The sequence below is a fragment of the Phodopus roborovskii genome, unplaced genomic scaffold (genome assembly GCF_943737965.1).
Source record: "Phodopus roborovskii unplaced genomic scaffold, PHOROB, whole genome shotgun sequence".
Classification (NCBI taxonomy): domain Eukaryota; kingdom Metazoa; phylum Chordata; class Mammalia; order Rodentia; family Cricetidae; genus Phodopus; species Phodopus roborovskii.
Genome location: NW_026126072.1, coordinates 310,620 through 326,401, shown reverse-complemented (window position 1 = coordinate 326,401; position 15,782 = coordinate 310,620). Strand labels below are relative to the sequence as shown.

Below are 15,782 nucleotides of genomic sequence, written 5' to 3'. Positions count from 1 at the left end.
TGCTGGTGGAAGTACAAACTTATACAGCCATTTTGGAAATCAATATGTTAGTTCATTAAAAAACTGGGAGTTAAACTACCTCAAGACCCAGCTATACCACTCTTGGACATATACCCACAGGACACTCTGTTGAACAACAAGGACATTTGTTTAACTATGTTCATTGAGGTTTCATTAATAATAAGCCAGAAACCATAAACAACCTAAATGTCCCTCAACTGAAGAATGGATAAAAATTTTGGCACATTTATCCAATGAACTATGACTACATGAAATTTACAGGCAAATGGATATAACTAGTGAAAATCATACCAAGAGTGGTAACCTAGGCCCAGAAAGACAAATGTCCACATATAAGTGGATCTTAACTGTTAATTAAATGAAATTCAGGTTGCAACCCACAGACTCAGAGAGGTTAGGCAAAGAGGGCATCTGTTGGGTGGAATCATGGATATTTGAGGAAAAAGGAAATAGAATAGGCTTTGTGGGTTGACTTTTGGCAGGTGGGATGGGGATAGGAGGAATCAGGTGTGTATCAGGGAGAGATGGAGGGAGAGAATATAAGGATAGATGTCTGGAATTGGAGGTCATTTTTGAGTAGTGTGGAAACCTAGTGAAGTGGAAACTTCCTGGAATTTGTGAGGGTGGCCCTACTGAGGAATCCTCGAAATGAAAGATATGGAGTCTGAACAGGGTATCTTTTTTAGCCAGATAAGGCTGCTGGTGTTTGACTGTGTTGCATACAATTGAGTTTTAGCCTATGGGGTCCCATAGAGATTTCAAATCCCTGCAGTTTTATGCTAGAAAATAGTTTCCTTCTTTGAAAACTGACAGTGGGACATTGTCAAGGAAAATATCTACACTGCTCCATCTACACAGCTCATTGAAAATAGAGAAATTGAGCTGGTGGCTGCATGAAGACTTTATCCATATATTCTAGTAGTTTGAGAGTGGTAAGATACTCTGAAAGCTACCCAAAGTGAAACCTGGACACCAACCCAGCCACAAAACCCTCCACCTATCATCTGTTCTGTCTGCAAGATGTGCTAGAGCAATGGTGTGGTAGAACTTGTGGGAGTGGCCATCCACGTTTGGTTTAAATTGAGGCCCTTGCCAGGAGAGGGAACCAATAGCCTACACTACCTACATGGTTAGGAACTAGAAATTGGATAGCCTAGTGGCCTAGGGTGGAACCAAACACTACTGTTAAATAAAATCAATAATATGATTTCTAATTATATTATGCTCTACTCATAGATTAGTCCCTTATCCAGTCTTCATCAGAGACTACTCTTCAATAAAAATAAAATTTACAAGAAATAGATGTATAAAAGTGATTTTTTGCTTCAAAGGCATACCTGAATAGAAATATCTTATTTTATTTTATTTTAAAATTTTATTTTAATTATGTGCATATGTATGTGAGAACTTTTGTGTTCATGAGTATATAGGTGCTAATGTAGGCCAGAAGTTTCAGATTCCTCAGGAAATAATGTGACAGGTTTTAGCATGATTATATAAGCCCGAGACAGATATTGGGGTTCAAGCTAAAGATCAGGGAAACAAAACAGCCAAGCCACCAGAGAGTTCTTATCACTACCAAAGTGTCCTGCCCTTAATGTGCCTGGAGACTAAAATTTGACCTGAGACCCTAGATACCAATTACCTGTACTGAGATCTTGCTCTTGTTTTATATACTTCTATAGTGCTGGGATTAAAGTTGTGCACCACCACCACCCAGTTTCTATGGCTAACTAATATGGCTGCTAAGATTAAATGTATGTACCACCACTGCCTAGCATCTATGGCTTTGCATTCTGATCTCCAGGCAAGCTTTACTATATCACAAACAATATATCACCACAACAGGCAGTTTTTAAGCACTCAGCACAGGGGCTAGGAATCAAACTCAAATTCTGTGTAAGATCTGCATGCACTTTTAACCTGTAAGCCACCTCTCCAGGTCCCATATAATTGAAAGGAAAGCCCCGAGGCACCTTTTTCTTCCTGTTTAATCTAGGAAGTCATTTTTTCCCATTTTTCCTAAAACTTTATTTCCATTGGAATCATTCTCCTTAGAGCAATGGTTCCAATACGTACCAGTGCTGTTTGTGTTTCTGACAGACTTTGGAACCATCCATAAATGTAGAATGCATTTCATATGCGATCATGGTGGCTTGTACTGATATTTCAAAGGAAAGCCTAGGATATCCAGTGTGCAAAATGGTTGGAATCCTTGCATGTATGCAATCCTCAGAAAGCAATATGTGAATCTCAGTACAGTATGCATGTACGGGTTAAAATCATCTTAATAGACAGTTACAAAATACACCATCCTTAATTTCCAGGATATAAATGGGTACACACACACACACACACACACACACACACACACACACACACACACAGAAAAGTGAGTTTTAAGAACCATAAATATCTCAAATAAGTAACAACAAGACACTTAAAGTTCTTAGATTAAAAAAAAAAATGAACAATCCACATTTAGTATTAGTAGGTTGAAGGCAATGATAACCATCAGGTCACAGGGAAATGGAAAGATAATGACACAAAGAATCACTGAAACAAAGAGTCTTTGACATCTATTTGAAATCACATGCTTATGACCAAATTAATGTATCCATCATCATTCATGATTATATCGATTTTTTATTTTTATGAAAAATATTGTTGATTTTCCTATTATAATTATATTAATTGATTATTCTGTTTATGAGTTTACCTTTAACTGTGGGTTTTGTACTTCCTATGTTGTCCTGATATTATCTTCATTTAACTTCCATTAAAAGATCTTTCCTATGTAATTGTCACACTGGTCTAAGGGAGAAAAAAAAAAAACTCAGCTTTTTCTTGTCTGGGGAACTATATTACTTTTTATTTTCTTCAAGTTTTCAATATAATATTATAGAATGACCTTTTAATATTCAAATTTGAATATTTTACCGTTCTTCCACTTAGTCGGCAAAGTTTTTGCTGAAAAGAGTGCTGATTTAGAAAAATTTCATTTGGAATTGGTGAGCCTTTATCCTCTTGATGCCGTGAATTATATTTCTTTGATATTAACTTTTGACAATTTTTATTACAATGTGTCTCCATGTACTATTTAAGTTGTATTTACTTGAGATCCACTGAGATTCATGAATATAGATGCTTATCTCTTTCAATATTTTTATATTTCCATCTAATATTCTTTAAATAGGCTTCTCTCTGCGTGTCCTCTGTCCCTCTTTTCTGAGATACTCCTGTGTCATATACTCATGTGCTTGATTATATCTGTCTCAGGGTTACGTTATAGCCACTTCACAGTATTCATCATTGTTTGTCTGTATTTATCTAATGGGCTAATTCCAGTTGCCTTCAAGGTCATTAGTTATTTGTTTCACATTGTTGAGTCTGCCATTGAAGTCCTCCTATTAATAGCTATTAAAGATCATAGATGTTTGTACATATCTTCTATTTAAAAAATAACAAAATATTCTTTGCTCACTATTGTCTTTCATACATCATTTTTTATGTAATTATATATATGTATATATATATATACATATATATATATATTACCTGCAATACAAGTCTTCATTTAAATATGACTTAAAACATTAACCACAAATTATAAGTTTCCAATTTGTCATGTGGACACAGAAAATTCCATTTGTTGCTTTCTTAACGTTGACACTGTATAGGAATATTTTATTTTTACTGGACATTAATAGCATTGCTTATAAAGCTGATTGTAAATCATTAGTTCCTTTCTCAGAACAATATGAGTGAATATAGCATTTACACCTGAAATTCACTAGTCACAGTATGAAACAGCAGTTATTTATATGCTGAAATCTCACATTATAACTTTGTATGAGCACAGCTGATTTTCGTGAAATTTATGTTATTAAAGGAAAGCCTGTCTCCTGACTTGCTCTTGTTGCTTTCATAGTAATGGGCATATGAGAAATTGTGCTGTTTATTTTCAAAATGCCTTCTGATCTTAAATTTTTTTTCTTCAGATTAGATTAAGTTACTACTTTGGGTATCAAGAAGATTCATATTGGAGTAGATATTTCATTTGTATTTCTACAATATTGAGCCTGTGTTTGATTAGATAGTATTGAAGATTTATGAGGTGTACAAAACACATATTTTTGTACATATTTATTTTTTAATCAGTTTTGAAATTGTAATCCACTGGACTACATTTTTTGTAAGGATTTGGTTCTTAGAAAAATGAAACTTTCTCTCTTTGTTCTTGTCTTTTCCCCCTATTTTTTAAAATGCAAATTAGAAATAAGTGTGTCCGACATATCAAACCCAGTTACCATTCCCTCCACTCCTTCCCTGCCCTCCAGCAACCCCTATCCCATCCCCTTTCTGCACCCCAGGTAGGGTGAGGCCTTCCATGAGGGATCTTCAAAGTATCTCATATCATTTGGACAAGGGCCTAGGCCTTACCGCATGTGTCTAGGCAGAGAGAGTATCCATCTAAGTAGAATGGGTTCTTAAAGTCTGTTCATATACTAGGAATGAATACTGACCCACTACCAGTTGCCCCATATATTGCCAAGTTCTCCTAATTGACACCCAAGTTGAGGGGGTCTGGGTCAGTCCCATGCTGGTTTCCCAGCTATCAGACGGGGGTCTATGACCTCCCCCTTGTTCAGGTCAGCTGTTTCTGTGGGTTTCTCCAGTCTGGCCTTTACCCTTTTGATCATCAATCCTCTCTCTCTGCACATGGATTCCAGGAGTTCAGTTCAGAATTTAGCTGTGGGTGTCTGCTTCTGGTTCCATCAGCTACTGGATGAAGGATCTAGGATGGCACATAAGTGATGGGAGATGCCTATATATATATATATATATATATATATATATATATATATATGTTTCTCATACTGGTTTAATGAATAAAACACTGTTGGCCAATAGGAAAGCAAGATAGGTGGGACTGGGAGACAAGGAGGAAAGAGGAAGTAGTAAGGAGGAGTCAAGATGGAGAGACTGGGGAGACAAGACACTGGCCCCTTTCCCTGGTAAGAAGACCACGTGGAAATATTAGATTAACAGAAATGGGTTAATACTTAAGACAGAGCTAGCTGATAAGAAACTAGTACCAGGCCAACAGCATTAAATCCAAATCAGAGTGTTAATTGGGGCTGGTGCAGTGTCGGGACAAGACTGGCGGCGGGTGGAACAAACCTTACTCCTTATACATAAGGTCCTTGTCAACCGCATTATCAGGGAAGGGCATTTAAGGTAGCCTAGCCACTATTGCTTAGATCGTTAGTTAGGGTAATCCTTGTAGATCTCTGGACATTTCCCTAGTGCCAGATTTCTCTTTAAACCTATAATGGCTCACTCTATTAAGGTAGCTCTTTTCTTGTTATTCTCTATTCTTCCCTAACTCAATCTTCCTGCTCCCTCAAGTCCTCCCCACCCCTCCTCTTCTTCCATTCTCTTTCTCGTAACACTGCCCTCCCCCAATGCACCCAATTTCCTCAGGATATCATGTCACTTTCCCTTTCTCTGGGGGGACCTCCTTGTTTCTTAGGGTCCTCCTTGTTTCCTAGCTTCTCTGCCAGTGTGGAGGCTTGTAATCCTTTGCTCTATGTCTAAAATCAATATATGAGTGAGTACATACCATGTTTAAATTTTTGTGAATGGGTTCTCATTCAGGATGTTTTCTTCTAATTCCACCCATTTGCCTGTGACTTTCAACATTTCATTTTGTTTCCCCCTCTGAGTAGTTCTCCATTGTGTTAATGTCCCACATTTTCTATATACATTCTTCACTTGAGGGGCTTCTAGGTTGCTTCCAGGTTCTCGCTATTACAAATAATTCTGCTATGAACATAGTTGAACAGATATCCTTGTTGTATGAATGTGCATCTTTTGGGTGTGTACCTAAGAGGGGAATTGTTGGAACTTGTGGTAGACTGATTCCCATTTTTCCTGAGGAATCAACACACTGATTTACAAGTGGCTAATGAGCCATTCCCACCAGCAGTGCAGGAAGGTTCACCTTTCTCCACATCCTCTCCAGCATAAACTGAAATTATTGTTTTTTATTTTAGCCATTCTGACAGGATCAAGATGTATCTCAGAGTTGTTTTGGTTTGCATTTCCCTGATGGCTAAGGATGATGAGACCTTTCAGCCATTTTAGACTCCTTTATTGAGAATTCTCTATTTTGTTCTATACCCAATTTTTAAAATTTGGATTATTTGGTGTTTTGGTGACTAGTTTCTTGAGTTCTTTGTATATTTTGGAAATCAGCCCTCTGTCAGATGCGGGGTTGGTGAATATCTTTTCCCATTCTGTAGGCTGCCATTGCTCCTGATTATAATCACATTTTAGGTTAAAATACCAAGCAATTGCCATATAATTAATATTCTGGATGACTTATTATTTTGAAATTTTCCCTATAATATGTACTAGTTCATCACCTAAACTTCACATACAACAACATTAAGAACTAAAAGTCTCCAAATACTTTGTTTAATTAAACAGTAGTGGAATTTACCTTGATTCACAATAAAGGTCTTATTCTGTTGACAATCTTATCATCATTTTTCCATGTATATTACATAGGTATTTTTAACCCTTTCCAGCATCACAAAACATGCTTTATTTATATCATTTTAAGCTTTCTTTAGTTCGTTTTTTCAAGCTTTCATCACAAACAATTTACACAAGCTGATCTACATCATTAGATACAAAAAATGACCTCCCTCTTGGCACCAATTTTACTAGTCATCTTTCCATTACTGTAGTAAAATTTCTGAAACAGTTAACATAGAAAGACAAAATGTTAGTCAGTTGTAAGTACCACATGCTTATATCATAAATGTCCAAGGAATGGAAATATGAAGAGTTCAAGACAATCCTCAGCTACATAATAAATTTAAGATCACCCTGGGATATATTGGGGGGTCACAATTTTGGAACTATCATCCCATGGTTAATTGAGATTATCATGTTTTTAACTACTAATCTTTAATTTTATAAATGTTCATAAAGCCATTATGTGATGTGGATTTCAATAAATAGGAATCCAGATGCTATATTTAATTCTCCATTAGCAGGTTTTCTTATTCATTCAACTAAAAACAAGATGTGTTCTTCAGTGTACGGTACTATAAGTATTACATAACTATGGCATGATAAACAAAAAAGTTATAATTCGACTGGTATACCCACTCTGTAAGAGGTTAGACTGACAAAAGTACTTTATGAACTTGCAGGTAGACTAAAAGCAAGCATATTAGTGCTCTATTAGATAAACCAATAGCATTTCTCTTAATCTTGATATAAGTGGACTGCAGAAATTAATGAATGGTGTTAGTCAATCATCATGTGACAATTGATTGTTCCTCAGTGGTATAAAATAATGACATCTTAACATTTGTAAACAAATAGACTGAATTAGAAAAAAAAAAAAAAACATACTGAGTGAGTTAAGCCAGACCCAGAAGGACAAATATGGGTATGGGATATACTCACTCTCAAGTGAAAATTAGGCATAAAATTTTTTGTTGATCCCTTGCAGAAGGCATCATCCTCCCTGTGGAGTGAGGAGCAGGAATGGGATGGGAGGATGGTTGGGGATTATGAGAGGGAGGAAGAGGGAACTGAAATCAATATGTAAAATAAGAAAAGAAAAATGGAAGAAATGAACAAATCTCTTAAAGAAAGTAAGGAAAGCCAAGAGAAAACAATCAAACAACAGGTGAAGGAAACAGTTCAAGACTTGAAAACTGAAGTAGAGACAATAAAGAAAACACAAACTGAGGGAATGCTGGAAGTAGAAAAACTGGGCAAAAAAACCAGGAACTAAAGATGCAAGCATAACCAACAGAAAACAAGAGATTGAAGAAAGAATATCAATAAAAGAGAATATAAGTAATAAAGAAATATATGAATATTTACTATGAGCAATTAAAATGCTACATGGTAGACTATATGTTAGTTATTATAAAAATAATTACTGGAAAGTACAAAAGAGGAAGAATTTTTGTAGACTTAGTGCTTGTCATGATAAAGAAAGATGAGTAATGTTATTTATGTTTAATTTCCAGATGAATCAAATTAAAATAATTAGATGCAAACATCACAGTGTTTGGCTACATGAAGCAGAATCGAAGTTTCAAACTGCTTCTTTTAACTTCCAGTTTGAAGTCTGACATGTGATAATTTTGGAAGTTGTCATTCTTATTATTAGAACAAAAGAAAAGCGGGTGTGCTGAAAAGAATGAACATTTACTGACTAATAAGGGAACAGAAGTCACAGGGAAAATCATCACCTCGAAGTTTAGCAAGGGAGATACCCAGACAGACAGACAAAAAACCAAAACTGGTTTACCTCAAGCAGAAATCACTAAAAATACTTACTTATCGATGTTAATGACTCACTAAAACTCATTAGGACTTTCCTCAATGTGAAAAAATTACTGGCCTTGTAAACTGAATTTCTGAAGAATCCACATCTTTACTATGCACCATGATGGCTTTCAATAGCTGAGATCACAATTAAGGTGAGATGGAATGTGTAAGGAGAACTGAAAGTGTATGAGCTAATATTACTCCATTTTAATAGGCATTTGCTATCAGCTTCTGTAATTGACCAACAAATCTGTCACCAGTAGGTAAAACTATTGGAGTGTATTCTTCAGTTCAGTAAACCCTTGCTTTTAATTTAATTTATTTTATTTATCCTAAAGCCTAGAAAGTTATAATGTGTGCAGACCTTTTCCTTCTCAACCTACTAGACACCCTCACTGTTATACATGACAAATGAACAGATTTGTGACTTGTTTTTCTTCCTTGATTGTAAAAGTTCTTGACAACTTTTTCATAATTGAGAATGCTACTTAGGCTGAGTTGCAGCCACATTTCTGGAGCTTGGTTACTCTTATATGGCTTGGTAAAAACTATTTATTTCCTTTAGAGCCAGAGCTCTCTGTCTTTGAACTGGCAGTTATGTTAAAGACATACATTTCAGTTCAGATTGTAGAAATACACATTAGTACAATTTGCATTACTATAATTAGAATATACCATGGGTAATTTATTATTACAATAAGTTTGACTTATAATTCTGAAGGCGGAAGAGAAGGAAATTAGAAAGTAGTAGACTTTAAAAATTGCTGTGCTATACTTCCAATGTCCTTCCCATGCTGTCCTGTATCTACCAGGTGGGCACAACATCTCAAAGATTACACAACATCCCAAAATAATATTACTGGGAAAAATGTTAAATCACAAAAGACAGTGGAGGTCATTGCAATTGAAACAATAGTATTCAGTTCTTGGCTCATACTCATCTCATAATGTGAATTATTATATTCAGTCCAGCATCCATTTCCCCACAGTATAAACAGACCCAATACTGCTTCAAAAATCTCAACAATACTTCTAAAATTAAAATATTTAAGTTATGATCCCTCTAATAGAAAAACAGTGTTGTACTTGCAATGCATTGAGATATAGAGTTAACAGTTCTATTTCAAAAGGAATAGAAATAGTACAAGGACATCTCTGAACAAAACAAAACTGAAGCCTAGTGTTATAATCATTAATCACTATAGTGCCTCTTTCTTCAGTCAGCTCAAATTGGTACCAGTAGCTATTCTTGGTGTAAGGTCCACATTCCTGTCGTCTTTTGGGGGAGCTTTTTAATGACAACTTACACTTCTTAACAGATCCATGCATCAACATCTCCCGCCAAACAAATTTCTGCAGGTAATCTGACAATGGAAAACAATGCCTGGCCTCACGCATTATTTTCTGCCACTTTTACATAAGCTTCCATAATACCATGACTTTTGCATTCAGTATGACTACAAAACGAACACCACATGCATGACAACAAATTCTGTTGCCAGTTTTAGATATAGTTGTAGTGACTTCTAAATGTCTTCATGGCAGAACCTAGAAAATGTTAGCTGTCCTGTTTAGAAAGCTGCACATCTGCAGCTCAATCCCTTCAATGACTTTAAACAAACTTTTTTCAAGTGAGTTTCTGTTTCAAGTGAGTTTCTGTATAGCATCCCCAAACTATAACACTGTAATGAAAACTAAATTATCTGTTTTAAGCAGCAATAACCTGTAACAATTATGGTGACTTATAACCATATTTATGTTGTCAACAGTTTTAAATGAGCTCACACTAAGAAGCTTCTTGTTTACTTTCTATTCTGAATATTCACTGTAGACCTGGATGAGATTAAACAGAAATCTCTGTTCTATACCCTGAACATTATGTTTGAAATAGCCTATAACAAAAAATATTTAATCTACTACCTTTAAATTCAGCCTAAGTAGATGTTTAGGACATTAGTGAAATATAGCCAAATGATTTATTAGCATGAAGCACAAATTCCTCAAGTCCAATTTGTGATATAGTAAATAAGCTTCCTTAAGTAGGAAAATAGTAAAATTAAGTAAAAGGAGACATAAAATCCCAAATTTGAGCTGAATATCAAAATTTTAATACAGATAAATTTAACACCAAAAGAAAAGAATGAAAATTGAAGTAGTAATAGTTAAGATTTTCCAAATTTGCTCTATTGGAAATGTGGGATGGCAAGATGTCTCACAGGAAATTCTCTGCTCCCAGGCATGGGTCCTTGGGCTTCTTGACTTGGAAGCGCAGCAGCCCGCATCGTGGGAAAGTGAAGAGCTTCCCCAAGGATGACCCTTTCAAGCCTGTGCACCTCACAGCTTTTCTATACTACAAGGTTGACATGACCCACATTGTCCAGGAAGTTGACAGGCCAGGATCCAAGAAAGAAGTTGCAGAGGCTGTAACCATTGGGGAAACACCACCCATGGTGGTTGTAGGCATGGTGGGATATGTGGAAACCCCATGAGGTCTCCGTACCTTCAAGACAGTGTTTGCTGAGCACATCAGTATAAAATGCATTTCTATAAGAACTGGCACAAATCTAAGAAGAAGGCCTTCACCAAATACTGTAAGAAATGGCATGATGACATGGGCAAGAAACAGCTGGAGAAGGACTTCAATAGCATGAATAAGTACTGCCAAATCATATGCATTATTACTCGCATTCAGATGCGTCTGCTTTCCCTGAGCCAGAAGAAGGCATACTTGATGGAGTTCCAGGTGAATGGGGGCACTGTGGCTGAGAAGCTAGACTGGGCCCGGGGGGGGGTGGGTGGGCGGGGAGCTGGAGCAGCAGGTTCCTGTGAACCAGGTGTTTGGACAGGATGAGATGATTGATGTAATCGGGGTAAAAAAAGGCAAAGTCTACAAAGGGGTGACAAGTCATTGGCATACAAAGAAACTGCCTCTCAAGACCCATCGAGGGCTGCACAAGGTTGCCTGTATTGGAGCATGGCACCCTGCCCGTGTGGCCTTCTCTGTAGCTAGAGCCGGGCAGAAAGGCTACCATCACCGAACAGAGATTAACAAAAAGATTTACAAGATTGGTCAAGGCCACCTCATTAAGGATGGTAAGCTGATCAAGAACAATGCATCTACTGACTATGACTTGTCTGACAAAAGCATCAACCTACTAGGTGGCTTTGTCCATTATGGTGAGGTGACCAATGACTTTGTCATGCTCAAAGGCTGTGTGGTGGGAACCAAGAAACAATTGCGCATTCTCCGCAAGTCATTGTTGGTACAGATCAAACGACGAGCTCTGGAGAAGATTGACCTAAAATTTATTTATACCACCTCCAAATTTGGCCCTGGTCATTTCCAAACCATGGAGGAGAAGAAAACATTCGTGGGACCATTCAAGGAAGACCACATTGCCAAGGAAGAAGGTGCTTAAGGCCAGAAGTACTTTGTACAACTGGCGTGGTCTCAATAAAAATGTTTACAGTGAAAACAAAAAAGATTTTCCAAATTTAATAATAGATATCAATCCATAGACCCAGGGAACTCAAATACTATGAAGGATCAAAAGTACAGGAAAACATCTTAACCGGCTGATAAATAAGGTTATAGGCACCACATCAGTAACCACTCAACCATCAAAATAATGTAGTATAATCTTTACATAATTTTCTATATGGAAAAACAACCCCATTTGCCAGGTCCCTGCCAGAGGAGAGACATCTTAGAGAGCTTGGACCACCCAAAGCTACAGACATTGAACTTCTAACCCACTTAAGCCCACTGGGACAGTGAGAGAGAGAGAGAGAAGGAGAGAGGTCCCACCTGCACTATTGGAAGAAGCAATGGGAAGACTGCAATACAATAAGACATCTAACAATAGAAAGATGAGCATGGCACCACCAAAATCTAGGGATGCTACACCAACTAGAGCTGAAGACCCCAAAGCAGATGAAGCAGAAGAAAACGACTTAAAAATATCTTCATAAAAATGATAGAGGCCATCAAAGACAATGTAAGAAAATCCCTTAAAGAAATGGAAGAAAAAACAAACAAAAAATTGGAAGAAATGAACACATCTCTTAAAGAAAATATGGAAATCCAAGAAAAATCAATTAAACAGGTCAAGGAAATGGTTCAAGACTTGAAAACTGAAATAGAAACAATAAAGAAAACACAAACTGAAGGAATGCTGGAAATAGAAAAACTCGGCAAATGATCGGAACTATAGACACAAACATAACAAACTGAATACAAGAGATGGAGGAGAGAATCTCAGGTGCTAAAGATACACTATACTAAAGAAAATAATAAATCCAACAAATCCTTAACACAAAACATCCAGGAAATGTGAGAAACCATGAAAAGGCCAAACCTAAGAATAATAAAAAAAGAGGAAGGGGAAGAAGCCCAGCTCAAAGGTACAGAAAACATATTCAACAAAATCATTGAAGAATACTTTCCCAATCTGAAGAAGAGCATGCCTATGAAAATACAAAAAGCATACCGAGCACCAAATAGACTGGACCAAAGAAAAAATACCCCTCAATACATAATAATCAAAATACCTAATATGCAGAATAAAGAAAGTGAAGGAAAACAGCCAGGTAACATATAAAGGCAAACCTATCAAAATTACACCTGACTTCTTCATGGAAACTCTCAAGACGATAAGGTCCTGTATAGGTATTATACAAGTACTAAGAGTATAAAGTTGCCAGCTCAGGATATTATTCCAAGCAAAACTCTCAATCATAACAGACAGAAAAAACAAGATATTCAATGACAAAGCCAGATGTTCCCAATATGTATCTACAAATCCAGCCCTACAGGAAGTTCTGGAAGGAAAACTCCAACCCAAGGAAGTTAACAACACAACTGAAAGCCTTAGAACAAAAAGAAGCAAACTCACCCTAGAGTAGTAGACACCAGGAAATAATCAATTTGAGGGCTAAAACCAATAGAGCAAAGTACAGGAAATAAATACAAAAAAATCAAAGTGACAGAGAGTTGGTTTTTCGAGAAAACCAACAAGATAGACAAACCTTAATCCAAACTAACAAAAAAGTAGAGAAAACATGCAAATTAACAAAATAACTGAAAAGGGGGGTATAACAACAGACACTGAGGAACTTCAGACAATTTTCAGGTCATACTTTGAAAACCTATACTCCACTAAATTTGAAAATTCAACGGATATTGACAAATATCTAGATAACTGTCACTTACCAAAATTCAATCAAGGCAGAGAAACAACTTAAATAGTCCTATAACCCCTAACAAAATAGAAGCAGTCATCAAAAGCCTTCCAACCAAAAAAGCCCAGGGCCAGATGGCTTCAGTGCAGAAGCCATCTACCAGAAATTCAAGGAAGATCTAATAACAATTCCCCTCAAATATTCCACAAAAATGAAGAAGAAAGTCATTACTTAACTCTTTTATGAGGCCACAATCACCTTCTTACCCCAACCACACAAAAAACACAATTAAGAAAGAAAACTGCAGACCAATATCCCTCATGAACATTGATGCAAAAATACTCAATAAAATACTGGCAAACTGAATCCAAGAATATATCAGAGAAATAGAAATCATTCACTCTGATTCTTCTCTGGGTTGCAGGGATGGTTTAACATACGGAAATCTAACAACATGATCCACCATATAAACTAATTAAAAAGAAGAAGCACATGATCATCTCCCTAGATGCTGAAAAAAGTCTTTGACAAAATCAACACCGTTTCATGATAAAGGTCTTGGAGAGATCAGGGATAACAGGAATATAACTAAATATAATAAAAGAAATATACAATAAACCAACAGCTAACATCAAACTGAATGGAGAGAAGCTTAAGGCCATTCCTCTAAAATCAGGAACAAGACAAGGCTGCCCTCTCTCTCCATATCTCCTCAGTATTGTACTCTAGCTAAAGCAATAAGAGAACAAAAGGAGATCAAGGGAATGCAAACTGGAAAAGAAGAAGTAAAGCGTTCTCTAATTGCAGATGATATTATAGTTTACATAAGCGACCCAAAAAACTCTAACAGTGAACTCCTACAGCTGATAAACACCTTCAGCAAACTAGCAGGATACAAGATAAACTCAAAAAATCAGTAGCCCTATTTTTTCAGGTGACTAAGGGCCTGAGAAAGAAATCAGAGAAATATCACACTTTACCATAGCCACAAACAACATAAAGTGTCTTGGGGTAACACTTACCAAACTAGTGAAACACCTACATAGTAAGAACTTGGTGGCTTTAAAGAAACAAATAAAAGAAGATACCAGCAAATGGAAAGATCTTCCATTCTCTTTGATAGGTAGGATAAACATAGTAAAAATTGCAATCTTGCCAAAAGCAATCTACAGATTCAATGCAATCTTCGTTAAAATCCCAGCACAATTCTTCACTGACCTTGAAAGGATAATTATCAACTTTATATGCAAAAATCAAAAGACCCAAGATAGCCAAAACAACCCTGTCCAATAAAGGAACTTCAGGAGGTATCAACATCCCGTACTTAAACTCTACTACAGAGCTATAGTTCTGAAAACAGCCTGGTACTGGCACAAAAACAGACAAGTAGACCAATGGAATTGAATCAAAAATTGTGATACTAATCCACACACCTACGATCACCTGATTTTTGACAAAACAGATAAAAGTATACAATGGGAGGAGGAAAGCATCATCAACAAATTGTGTTGGTACAACTGGATGATGGTGTGTAGAAGACTGCAGATAGACCCATCTCTATTGCCATGCACAAAACTCAAGTCCAAATGGATATAAGACATCAAAATAAATCCAGCCACACTGAATCTCTTTGAAGAGATAATGGAAGGTACCCTTTTACAAATTGGTACAGGAGACTGCTTCCTGAACATAACTACAGTAGCACTGACACTGAGATCGACGATTAATAAATGGGACCTCCTCAAACTGAGAATCTTATGTGAGGCAAATAACACAGTCGAGAAGAACAAATGGCCGCCCACAGGCTGAGAAAAGATTTTCACCAATCCTGCATTTGTCAGAGGGCTTATCTCAAAAATATACAAAGAAATCAAGGAACTAGTCAACAAAACACCAAATAACCCTAATAAAAAATAGGGTACAGAAATGAATAGAAACTCTCAATAGAGGAAATCAAAAAGGCTGAAAGACACTTAAGAGAGTGCTCAACATCCTTAGCTATCACGGAAATGCAAATCAAAACATCTTTCCGATACCATCTTACTCCTGCCAGAATGGCTAAAATCAGAAACAAGAATGACCACTTATGCTGGAGATTATGTGGATAAAGGAGAACACTCCTCCTCTGATGGTGGGTGTGCAAACTTGTACAGCCATTTTGCAGGTCAGTATGGCTGTTCCTCAGGAAAATGGGAATCGGTCTACCACAGAAC

At 36.6% G+C, this 15,782-nt stretch overlaps 1 pseudogene; it reads left to right on the top strand.

Moving 5' to 3' along the window:
* The first annotated feature begins 10,595 nt into the window (after positions 1-10,595).
* Positions 10,596-11,807, top strand: LOC127218384 (60S ribosomal protein L3-like; annotated as a pseudogene).
* Positions 11,808-15,782: the final 3,975 nt, after the last annotated feature.